The sequence below is a fragment of the Ceratotherium simum genome, chromosome 17 (assembly GCF_057802395.1).
Source record: "Ceratotherium simum simum isolate JZ-2026a chromosome 17, ASM5780239v1, whole genome shotgun sequence".
Lineage (NCBI taxonomy): Eukaryota > Metazoa > Chordata > Mammalia > Perissodactyla > Rhinocerotidae > Ceratotherium > Ceratotherium simum.
The window spans coordinates 37,455,232-37,468,728 of NC_141916.1; the positions used below are offsets into that span (position 1 = coordinate 37,455,232).

The 13,497-nt window shown below is 37.1% G+C and overlaps 1 protein-coding gene across 2 annotated transcripts in view; it reads left to right on the forward strand.

Moving 5' to 3' along the window:
- SOX5 (SRY-box transcription factor 5) overlaps nt 1-13,497 on the forward strand; it is a 964,162-nt gene that overhangs the window by 161,441 nt on the left and 789,224 nt on the right. Inside the window, exon 3 of one of the 2 annotated variants that reach the window (XM_087442676.1) lies at nt 5,888-5,964. The gene's annotated coding sequence lies outside the window, so the exon portion shown is untranslated. Of the gene's footprint in view, nt 1-5,887; nt 5,965-12,521; nt 12,943-13,497 lie in introns of those variants that run through there. The other variant, XM_087442678.1, reaches the window with a different exon arrangement.

A 13,497-nucleotide genomic window follows, 5' to 3' on the forward strand; every position in this document is an offset into this window, starting at 1 on the left:
TTTCTCAATCTGTTGCATACTGCCCTGTAGATGCCCCCCTTGGAAGTTTCACTTATTTCAAACTTTGGTGGAAATTTCAGGGACTTTTCTTTCTGTATAGCTGCCTATGCCTGAACAAACTTAGAAATATAAAACTCTTACTGTGTTATTACTATATCTTACTGTTCATCTTTATATTTGGGTAAAGCTGGATATGCAGTATAAACAATTTGATATCATTATCATTTTGACCGTAGCCATCAAATTCTTTGGTTTTCCTCAGTTTACTCTCTTGTGCATTCTACTTTTCTTTTTAAAAATACCTCAAGAGCATGGGACAATTAAAAATGCTTGCCCTTGAAAAGAAAAGCACCCGGAGTCTCAGTTTTGGAATGGGGTTTGTCTCTGGGTTCTATGAGCTGGATGTGCGCTAATTTACTAGTGCTGGAACCAAATGGGTTCAAAATCCTTGTTTTCCCACCAGATGGGTTATTTTAAAATATCACAAAACTTCTGAGGTTATTTACATTACAAATGTGCTTCTTCACACACATCAAGAATTGAGTACCATGTTTTGACAGTAGCTCCTTTATGAAATTATATGTTGCGCAAGTGGAGTAAAATTCAAGTCATTCTCAAGGGAGCAGGCTTATGAATCTGGATGAGGTCACACCTCTTTAAAGATGCAGTTTGATAATCCGACATCAAAACAAAGGAATTCTGTTAATCCTCTCACAAAAGTGCAAATTGCTAATCAGATCCATGGGCTGGGCTGGCAGCTTGGTAAACAATGAGCTTGGCAGAAGAGCAACTTTGGGCGGATAGATAGCTGAGAAGCTTGGGGTACCAACTTTGCCCCTGTGTTAGCGCAGTTGGTCCTGTTGTTTTGAAACAATTACGTGTGTCAATGGAGGTAGTTCTTGGAGTTCTTGTGTTCTTGTGCTTTTCTCCTTCCATGTTAATGGTGATGCAAATCAATCTTCCTGTCTTTCATTTCACTCCACTGGTGTATAGGCTCCTAGGCCCCTATATTCTTTTCACTTGGATGCATGTGTCTTTTGAATTTTCATTACACATTCCTCTACAAGCCCAGAGGGTTTTCTTTCCTTCCCATAAATAGTGTGGTGGTATTTGAAAAAGGAAGAATAAATCCTAACCCAAATGAAAAACGAATCTTCTTCTGGAAGGTGTAATAGTTAGGATTCTTTTTTCGAACATGATAAAACGCAATTTAGACAGCTTAAGAATAAAAGCTGGAATTTGTTTGGTAAAGGAATACAAGGAAGGCAAATAGCCAAACGGTGGGGAGGCAGGAATGTAGACGGGCCTCAGGAACAGTTGGAACCAGGGAGTCATACTCTGTCAGGGCTTGATACCTTTCTCTTGTCTCCATGTCACTTTGGATGTCAACTTGATTCTTTCTTGCTGCAATAGAGATTTCCCCATATGGGAGGAAATGTCACTATTGATGACAGCACTGGAATTTTACAGCTTGCTGCTTTTTCCATTCTACTTAAATATCTCAGGGAAGGACTATGATTGGCTCTGCTTAGATCAGATGCTTGTCGTGGACTAAAGCCTGTGTATGTAAGCTCATATTTGTCAGAGTGTAGAAGGTCCTTGCTATTTGTCTTACTCTGTCTTCTTTGGACTTAATGAAATATATAATCAGCCTGAAAAATTCTGCAACCCGATGATTGTGTTAGCATATAGAATTATTTTGCACATCTCAACACCACTCTTAACTTTTCTTGCTGTATTTGGCCCTCTTGGCATTTCCAACTTTCACCTAGACTAAGAGTTCATTTGAAAGTGAAAAATACAACTTCTTCATTCTAAAAGGAGTTCTCATTAAGAGAGTGCACTATTTTGAATACTTCCAGCTAGTTGCATGTCTCCTGTAAAAAAGAGCATTTGTATATTATTTGGGTGCAATGTGTACATTGAGAAGGAGTGTAAATTATGGTTTTGGTTCTGGAGCCATCTTCCAATAGGTCAGAGCAGTGTGCTTTTGCTGCAGTACAGTACAGGCTGCAGTCAGATGAATGGTATGGAGCACGACAAATCTACATGTGAAAGAGGAGAAACGTGTCAAATGTAGAGGTTTGGGGTAGAGGCTGCCCCGGTGGGACCATGCTACCCACAGCCAACGCTTTCTGAATAAGAGCACTGTCTTTTTAAAAGCAATAGGGGGTGAGGAGTGGGGGAGCGCTCACAGCGGTAAGTATAACACAGCTGTGTTCTGTTTATGCTTCGGCTACAATAAAAAAGCTATAAAATGTGAGATGTCATAGCTCCACTTTGCTTTATTTATACTATTTCCTCTGAGCTCTGTCACACTGCACATTCATCTGCTAAGTTGCAGCAAGAATGGAGATTAAAATATCACAGCTCAAAATAGGAGTCAAGCGGAAGGAGATTCATCATAGCCCTATTAAAAATATGTAAATATGGGAATGAAGTCATTTTAAAGCTATACAGCGCTCCTCCTTTATGAGTTAAGATCCCTTGAGCAAGTGGTGGGCTGTGCAAGGGACAGGGCAAGGGGACTTGTTTGCCATTTCTTCCACCCGTGGAAATTCTTTTAAGATTAAAGACTGTTTGAATTGCAAATTATACTTGGTTTCCTATAATCATGCCTTAGTTAATAATGGCAGGAAATCTAATGCAAAACAAGACAACAAAAGATTTGGTAATTAAAGGTTATATATTGTTCACTTGGTTAAGATTACTAAAAGTAAGATATGAAATCTTTTTGGCCGTAGCTATTAATGAATCCTTGAGAACCCTCCAGAAGTATCTCTAGATAGGAAAGTTCTAAGAAGGAAATTGAGACTTGGAGACATGTTCTGGCTTTCCAAAATCCAGTTACTAATGACAAAGCTGAGACTGGAAGCCAGGCCTCCTCCCTGAAACTTTGTTAGTAAATTACTTCTTTTAGCATTTCCTGCATCTCTAGTCCTGACAAAAATTGACTCTCTGCTGTCTGTATGGTGTGCTTAGGAAAGTAAGGAGTAGAATTTTTAGATGGAAGTCTGGAATATCTCAAATAGTATGAGCAAGACTTTTATGCCCTCTTCTGCGTGCTGCTGATGTTTTGGCCTCCTGATTTTCCAAGTGTGCTACTGTAGTAATAATAAAGACCAACACTTATTAAGTTCTTACTGGATACCAGGAATGGTTCTAGTGTTTTATATGTATTAATTATTTTAATTCTCATGGCAACCCTATGCAGTAGGCATTTATTACTCACATTTTACAGATGGGGAAACTGAGGCATAAGATCACACGGCTAGCAAGTAAGAACAGGAATTCAAACTGAGCAGTTGGGCTTCAGATCCTGCATTGCCAACCACTATTGCCTTACCAAACGGATTACAAAAACACTTAGAAAGAGCACTGGGCTGAAAAAGAGAAGGCCTTGTTCCAGCCACAGTCCTGCCATTACCCTAGTAAACTAATTTTCCTCACCTGTAGAATGAAATGAAGAAATGATTCTGTCCTTTCTAGTTTCAACTTTGCATACCTCTATATACTCATGAAAATCAATTTTTTGATCAATAATTTTTTTCTACATTCTTATTTAACTTTAATTTCAGAAATGATTCTGTTAAAAATTTCTAATATGTAGTGATTCTAGAATTTCTTTTGTCCTGCACTTTTCACTGTTTTATTAGAATTCCTTTGATTGCAGTTAATAAGAGTATCACAGTTAGCTAAAGATTTTCTAACTCTGTGTCCTTAAGCACATTTTTTAATCTCTTGAGCCAGTTTTCTCACCTGTAAAGTGGATGTAATGTCAAGTACGTCTCCCATACTGTTGTGAGAATTAAGCTAGATATGACATGTAAAGCACTTAGCATGGTGCCTTCTCATAGTAACTACTATAAAATATCAAAGTGTTTGAGGGGCTGGCCCTGTAGCCTAGTGGTTAAGTTTGGTGTGCTCCACTTCAGCTGCCGGGTTTTGGTTCCCGGGCAGAGACCTACACCACTTGTCGATGGCCATGCTGTGGTGGTGACCCACATACAAAATAGAGGAAGATTGGCAACAGATGTTACCCAAGGGCAAATGTCCCTCAGGGGGGAAAAAAAAAAATCAAAGTACTGTTGATCACCCAAGTCTCATTTAGCATCTCTGTCTCTTGCTCTTTATACTACCAATTCTCCTATTGACAAATCATTTAACTTTTTTGTGCCTGCATTCACGAATGAGAAAGGTTAAAGTACTATCAAAAGTACCATCTAATTGAGGTGGAAATATTAGAGCAGTTTGGAACTTTGGAAATTGCGTAGGCTACCATTTAATGTGATGAATATAACACCCTAAAAGATCAAGTGACTTGTCCAAGAACACTCAGCAAGCTGGTAGAGCACGGAGGGAAAGCCTACAGATCCTAACGGCACTTTCCAGTATGACACTGCTACCTATGGAGTTATTACATAGATCATGTGAGAGCCAGCCCTGATGGCCTAGTGGTTAAAGTTAGGTGCGCTCTACTTCGGTGGCCCAGGTTCAGTGCCCAGGTGCAGAACCACACCACTCGTCTGTCAGTAGCCATGCTGTGGTGGCTCACACAGAAGAGCCAGAAGAACTTATAACTGTATACAACTATGTACTGTGGCTTTGAGGGGGGCAGGCGGAAGGAAGAAAAAAAGGAGGAAGATTGGCAACAGATGTTAGCGTAGGGCGAATCTTCCCCTGCAAAAAAAAAATATTGAATTCCTTAAAAAAAAAAAAATGTGACAGTTCTTAAAATTTGTGAAGGGAACCACAACACAATCTTGAAGATTTAAATTAGGCAAATTGCTATAGTGTCTCAGATTTATAGCAGTTTAAGATTTAGATCATGTGTCTTTTAGGCACATAGTAGGCAAGTAGTTCCTACTTGCAACTTAAAATACTGTCCCTTCATTATGTATATATCCTGTCCTACAGGAGGGTTTAGGTCCAGGTTCTGCTTCTCCCAAGAGGACCTACTGATTCATGATCTTTTATTAACTCGAGGAATTTGGGGTGCACATACTTCCTAAATTTTCTCCCCATAATCTGCTTATGGAGGATACAGGCATACAATCTCATCCAATTTTGATACAATGCAATAACTTTTATTATATGATTATGTATGGTATTTTATGGGAGCACAGAGAAGGAGTGCCTCATTTTGCCCAGGAGAGTCAAAGGGGAATTCCCGGAGGAGTGAAGCCCGAGTTAGGGATTAAAGATATATCCTAGTCTTCTAGTTGAACAAGATGGGAAGTATGTTTTTGAAAGAGCAAATCTCAGTGAAGAGCACTTGTCTATCATACTTACACTTGTATCTCTATCACCTAGCACAGAACTTAGCATGTTGTACACACTTAAATATTTATTGTATCACCAAATGAATGACTTTTCTTGAAGGCCATCAAAATTGGTCATTTTGAGCAGGGATACAACATGGTGAGATTTGTGTTTTATAAGTAATAATGTAGCAGCATTGTAGTAAGTGAATAAAAAGGGAATGAGATGGGCAGCAATGAGATGGGGAGCAATTTAGTAGCATGCTCTATGAAGACTCCTGCAGAGATTCCTTTTAGGTGACCCCCAATCTCACTCCAGATACTTAGAGATGATGTTAGAGAATGCTTCACTCTATTGCTGCCACCAAAACCAAAAGACAATAAGAATATATAATGTAATAAGCATTTAGAATCAATTATTCTTGAGAATTGAGTTTTCAGAATAAAGTTGTCATTCAAATGTATAAGAATGTGCACTTCTACTTTAATAATGTAGGGTACAGAGGAAGAGGGTTGATATATGGAATGGTTGTTTCATTGAATTCGTACCTTCCAAATAGATTCTAGTTGGCACTGTATCATTTAATTAATTCAAACACATTTATGGGGTATGCATTATGTCTCAGGTGCTGTGCTGGCCGCTGGTGACCCAAAGATGATGATAAATATGTTCCTGCCCACAAGGAGCTAGCGATCCACTGGGGTATGTAAACTGTTTACTTTATTATTTTTAATATTATGTTTGTTTTAAGCAAAACAGAGAAAGCTCAATTCATAAGAAATATTTTGCATACAAATTTTGCAAGCATTTGGAACGATTTTTTTTAACTAGATGAGCTAATGCTAAAGAAAGTTGCTAATTGGACATTGTTGTTCATATAACCAAATCAAATAATTAAACTCGGGTTCAATCTTTTGTAGATTCTGTAATAATAGGATAGATTTTTTTTAAAAAAAGTAAAACAACTCTAGGGAAAAGAAAACACTGAGATTTGTGTATATTTGCTACTTACAATAGTAAATGATGACAAATGAAGGGAGAATAGGAATGGTAACACATCACACATAGCAACAATGTGCGTTTCTTCTTCACACTTATAACATTCACTAGTCTGCTTTTTATTGGTTACTTTAGTGCTCATTGTTATCTTTCGTCTTCTCCTACTTCATTGATTTCTCCAATTGAGCAAAGTCTATATTGGGAGAAGATAGAACACCTTGTTTAGTTAATGTTGATTTTTGGCAAATACGTATTTTATTTAAGTTATAGTCTGTAATAGTCTGTGCTTACAATATACCATTCAGTATTCTGGGAATATCCCTGAAGAATTAAATATAAATGCAGTGAATATAAATAAGAAATATTATATTCTAGTGATAGTTTGTATATTTTATAGCTTACTATAGAATAGAATTAGAAAATAAAATAATAAATTTAAGTGAACTTGTTGTTCAGTAGTTCATACTGATGCTACACAACCCTAACAGCAATAGATTTGGACATGTTTAATATGTTTATTAACATTCTATCTAGATTAAGCATTATAACTGCTGAGAGTACAGTTGTGATCATTTTAAAATGTGAGTAAACCAGGAAAGAACATGTCCTTTTTCTTGGCAATATGATTTTAATTTTTAAAAGCATTTAATTTCATAAACCATATCCATCATCTTTGCATAGATAAATGTTGTGGCAGTTTTTTGAATGAACCTCTTGGTTCCCTAAAGAAATTATGGATACACTATAAATTTACAAATGAAAGGCCATTCATCAGAGTTATGAATATGAGTGGTTCCTATACTGATGCCCATGTAAACTTAAAGTGGTTTAGCATCTATTGGCTTTTGTGTATAGTTAGTATGGCAAAAGAATATAGATATCGTCATACTTACATGGTGTCATAACATTGGCAAAGTGGTGAGAATGACATGCAATATTTTTTGAATAGCATGGCATTTCCTTGAATTACTGCCGGCAATAGACCATAAATCAAACTTAATGATGGATATTCCAAAGATGTTTATTAATCTATTCATTTAATCTAAAATACTCGGTCTTGGCATTTATAGGGACAGTTCAAAGGAAGTGGCAAGTGCTTCTAAACCCCAGCAGTTACTTTTAGGGGCCCCGTAATTATGTCAACTAAGTCTAGTTGGAAAGGAGATTAAAATGCATAAAAATCCTTTCCTCCTAATCTATGCTAAAGATATTTGCTTAACTAAAATAGGTTTTCTTGTATGTGTCTAATCAAAATCTCAATTTGTTCCGCCATTGATGAAATTTACTACATGGCTCTCGTTTGAATCTTCAGTTTTTAAAATCTATTCCATTCCCTCCCTCTTCTCCCTTCATTCTTCCCTCCCCCCTCCCCCTCCAGCTGCAAAATAATCCTGCACTGCATAAACTTTGACTGAAAAGGACTGGAAAACTGACCAAATTCCTGTGCACCAAATTAAGAAATAGCATGTGGCATAGGATTTTGACAATGTGTGATGAGATTAAAGACAGGTAGGATGGACAGAAGTAAAGAGTAAAGAGAGGGGGATTTATATTAGATGGGAAAGGTCAGAGAAAGCCAGTAGCAGTTAAACTGAGGAAGAAGCAGGCAGCTATGCAAATGTTGTAGAGTAAGATGGTATGAATGTGCGTGCGTGCGTGCGTGCATGCGTGTGTGTGTGTGTGTGTTATTTATTAAAATATGGAAAATCTAGGCACAGAACTAACTTCTGGATTAAAATAACGTGAGCAAGACTCAATTTCTCTCCATCTTTCAGCTTCCACTCATACAGCTTCAGTCTCTGGCTTCGTTTAGAAGCAAGATGGTGGCAGTAGCATTGTTGCAACTATAAACATCATCTCAGGCTTCAGATCAAACAGGAAAAAGAGAGTCTCTTTCCCAGAAGCCTATCAAAATTCTCTTTGTACTAATTGGCTTTGATTAGATCATAGACTAATCCTATGCACCTCTCTTGGAACAGGAGGTAGAGTCAACTTCACCATTTTTCGTAGACTAGGCATTCGGATTGCATCCTAGAGCGAAATGGGGTACTGTTAACAGAAGGAGGGTGCATGGATGCCAGGTAGCAAAAAAGAATAGCTTGCTGCCAGAAAAATCAAAGTGGGTACATACACATGAAATTTTGCATATAATTCCAGAAACTTATAGATTTCCTAGCAATCCATGGATTCTAGGTTAAGAAACTCTAAAAGCAGGCTGGCCCTGTGGCGCAGCGGTTAAGTGCGCACGCTCTGCTGCTGGCGACTGGGGTTCGGATCCTGGGCGTGCACCAACACACTGCTTGTCAGGCCATGCTGTGGCGGCGTCCCACATAAAGTGGAGGAAGATGGGCACGGATGTTAGCTCAGGGCCAGTCTTCCTCAGCAAAAAGAGGAGGATTGGCATGGATGTTAGCTCAAGACTGATCTTCCTCACACACACACAAAAAAACTCTAAAAGTGATATTGAATCAATACGTTCTAGAACAAATGAAAAACAACATTGGTTTCCATGTCATCTAGGGAAATGAGTTGCTACTGGGATTGTTTCCTGAATAAAAAACAAAATGAGTATAATCTAAAACTAGTTGTCTATATGATAATATCAAATTAAGAATGAAAAAGAAATTATATTTTCTTGTTGGCTAACGTGGAAATGAGTGGTTCAGCCTGAAAGTGTTTCTTTAACTATTATTTTGTATAAGGAAAAGAGGCAAAACATTTTATTCTAGACATAAAGTTCTCATACCAGCAACATTAGAAAACTTCCATTAGAAAAGAAAAGTTGTTTTTCAGTGTTGGTTCAACAACTTTTATTGCTATGGGAGCCTGTGTTTATATGTATCCTAAATCCCTTTAATTTAGTCAGTTCAGTTAAAAAAATATTAATCAAGTCTATGAAAGTAATTGGTAAGGGAAATCTTTATTGACAGTTGGCCTAAACTACCTGTTGATTTACTGATTTTTTTTTTCTTTTTAGCTATATTTTATTTTGCAACCTGTTGGTGAAGTCAGTTATTTTCTTAAAAATTATTTTTAATTGAGAAATCTAGAGAGAATTGGTAGAAAATATAGGTCAATCATAGGAAAATGTGGATACTTGAAACATGCCTACATAATGACTGTGTATTTTTCATTAATTTGGGGAAGAAAACAACCCCTTAACAATGTGAAGACTAAAGTAGCAGTCGCCAAGATAGTCATAATTATAGACTTTATTTTTACATAGATTTCTCAATTTATTGACAAGATGAAGGAGTTAACCTGGGATTTAAGTTGCTTCACTGAGTACAAGAGGAGTTTTTCTTCTTAAGTGAATCAAAATACCACTCAAAAATGGGAAAGAATTTCACGGTTACCGGATATTTTTAAATAATAAACATGTTAAATGAAGAGAGATTCACTGTGTCACCTTGTCTTTCTTCACGAAAACAAAAACCTTCTGAAATTCACACTGTTCCTCATGAATGGGTAAGCTTTTCAACCAAAGTCTTCTATTTATGACTAAAGTGAGTTGTCACTGCTGAAGTTTAATACTCTCTGTTGTGAAGAAGTGCAGCATATTTTTTCCCTACCATTAATGCCACTGAAACACAGCTATTTTGGAGGATGCCCAGTTTTCAAAATATTTCTACAAAGGCCATTGTGTATCTGACTTTCCAGATTAACATGTTATTTTTAAAAAACTTCTCCCCAAAACCTGTTTACCACCAGTTCTCGCTTCAATTAAGAAGTTCATGGATCTGTTATCACTCTGTGTATGTATGGCTTTTGCTTTGTTTTGCTTTCTACATTCCAACGTATCTTTACACAGTGTCAATTATCTGTGACTAGGAAACAGCAGGTAGTTCATTCATTGAAAACTGGTTTACAGATTTTCTTGCTATACCTTTCTCTCTTTTTCACGTTCAATTTTAATTTTTACCAAGATAGGGAGTTGCTTCTCTACGTAGTAATATTAGTCATCAATAGAGTTTGAAGGAGACATGAATTTTTTAAAGAACAAACCTGTTTTTATATATAAGAAAAATGTGATTCTTCCATTTTGGCTAAAACAAATCAATGAATATTTTTAAGGCTGTGAGTTAAGGCAGGAAGAACATATTATTCCTATAATCCTTTCTAAAGACGGAACTGATAGAGGACAGAAATATTGTAAGAAAAATCCAAATTGTGTTTTTCTCGTATGATGTCCAATTCAGCTGTGTAGGTGTGAGTTTCACATAAGATTAAATGCTTTTACAGATGTGAACTGTCAAAACATTCCCTATTATTAATTTTAAGGGCTTTTTAGGGAGAAGAAATGAGTTTAATCCAAGACCTCAAAGCATAGATTTCTAAAGACAGCTGCTTTTTCTGAATAGGGGACAAGCTACAGAGTAAACAGAGGGAGAAAATCCACATACATATTTGAGTTTCACTTTAGGACTCTTGGTAACTTTGGTCACTGATGGGGATTCTTCTCCAACTAGGAGTCAGAGAGACAAAGCAGGTAATCTACATAATCTTTCCCAGGTTTTCTAAAAGTGCCTGTAGATGAAAACATGTCAGACCATGTCAAATAGGGCCTAAAGTTTTCTCTATTTGTTTCAAATCCATTCTTTACTTGAGAAGGAAATAAAAGAAAGCTTGAGGTTGGTGACAGACTTGGGTTCTTGCCACATTCCCAGCTCACTCTGTGGACGGTTCTCTCTACTTCAGAGAAAGTTAATATTTTCCAGAGATGTTCCATAGGTATTCTAAATCATACTACAGACACCTGCTCCTTTATATGGATATGTTATCCACCTAGGATGAATCAGAGTTGATTTTTTTTTTTAGTGTGTTTCCTTTCAAAAACCTCATTAATCTCAGTGTGCAGAATTTAGGGAGAAAGTTGTGTTTTGCTAGTTGACACTGTTTAATGTAAATGAGTTATGATTATTCCTTATGTATACACGATAGGCACTTTATAAATTGGATAGTTCTAGGAGTAACACGATACATAAATGTTATTGCTATAAATCCTGAAGTTGGCTATATATTTTTGTATCACGTAACCAGTTGACTTATAAATGCTGACTATTCCAACCTGCTCTTTCTACTCAATATTGTAAATGGTGACGTAGGTAAGCCTAGCGAAGATATACACAGAGGCACTCAAATTGCATAAGAACAGGACACCCTGGCAACTCTCCAGTGCGGCTTCTGGCTGTCTTCCAGGGGTGATGGCAGAAAGAAGGAAGAGTGAGAGGGGAAACCGAAACTGTATGTAGCAAAAAGATGAATCTAAATTATTAGTATGTTTTGCCCAGTAAAGTCAAGAGCCAAGGGAGAGAGAAAAGGGGAAAAGGCAGAGTGAACAGGAGAAAAGCACTAGTAAAACCAATTTGGCAAAATTTAGTTAGATGCCACTTCACAGGTACATTTTAAGTATTTAAATAATATTAAATAAAGATAAAGGTAATAATAGAATAATGGCTCTGTCATTATATATTTTATACCAATAGACACATGAAATATTTTCAGTGTGTAATAAAAATAATAATATTTAATTACCTTTTTTTTGCATTTCTGTGAATGAAGTATTTGAGGAATAGAAGTTTTGCAAATCGCTTGATTCTCCTCGTGGATCAGGACATTTTATTATATGTGTAATGCTGTTATACTAATAGCCCTCATTTTTTACCATGATAACTCTCTGTGATTTTCTTTCTGAGATCCCAAAGAATTTGAAAAAAAATCTCTGAATAATTGGTCATTTTAGGTCCAAGTAATTGTTAAATACCAGACTTATCTAAAATATTGAGTTAAAGGGGAAGGAGTAACACCCATGTAACTGACCAGCCAGATTAATAGCAATCTTTTGCTACACCTGGTGTTGACTCCTTACCTGATCACACAGTCCTAGCATCAGGGCTGATTTGAATTATTTTCTGCCGTAATTTGTGTAAAGAAGAACTGAGCTGTGAAGAATTCTATTGTGTTTATAGTTTCTATTCTGATAGTGATTTTATAGTCCATTTCATAGGCTGTTTCAGTTGATTCCCTTTCCCCATGCCCTCTTAAGCATTAATGTCTACACAATTGATCTGGTTACCCATGAAGCCAGTCCAACTCAGCTGTTACAGTGGCTGAAAATACAAGATCAGTCATTTTAAAACCTAGAGGTTCCTGTCCTGCACAAAAGGACTCCTTCTCATCAGGCAATCCCCAAGTGAAAAGATTATGAGACTGAAACCACAGTGTGTGTGGGACTTGTAATAATAAACATTATTTATTTGGCTGTTCCATTGAAGGAAACATCCTAATGTGCTCCTTTATAACTTCTGTAATATACTTTTGTCATACTTTCTGGAGCTATCCTAGTGCATGCATGGGAAAGAATATACATAGGCACATATCTCTATATTTGTAGGTACTATAGTCAAAACAACTTATTTGCCTAGCTGGCTTAGCTGCAAATCGGACTTACCCACCCACTAGCAAACTCCCTAGAGGAAATAGGGCAAAAAGGTCAAACAGAAGCAAGAAAGCCGACGATGTTTTACAAAAACGTTATTTGAGAAGCTCTCCGTGGCACTGTTCATCTTCTGGAAGGGAGATCACTCCATTCCCTGCTCATCCCTGTGTCATCAGCAGTAGCTTTGGATTCATTGTAGAAGAAGAAAGCCTGTTTCTACGTTGCTGCTGCTATACACTCAGGTAAGCCTGGACTGAAATCCCAGAGAGGCTGCTGTACCAGACTAGACTGTGGGAGGATTCTAGTGCTGACAGAGGCTTCACAAACCTCAGTTCACTTATCCTGTAGAATTTTAACCACCATTTAAAATTCTGCTTTTTCTTACAGGAGGTTGAATTTAAATGCAAGACCTCCTGATTTAAATACACACACACACACACACACACACACACACACACACACACAGGTAGAATCAGAAAAAGCCCTATCACTTTTCATTCACTATAGAATACTTATAGTAACTATCATTTACTGAAGACTTTCTGTGTACCAGGTATTGTTCTTGGCCTTTGCATATAGTATCTAATTTAAGCTTCCTAAGTACCTCATGAATCAGATACTATGATCATACTCATTTTTCAGCTGAGGGAATTGAGAGAGAGAGAGAAATTGAGTCACTTGCCATGACTCAACAGCGAGCAAGAGGTGGAACCAGGATTCAAACCCAGGCAGAGTGCCTCCAGGGCTGAGGCATACACTCTCCCAGGTTGATTTGTAACAACCAATATGCAGTACTT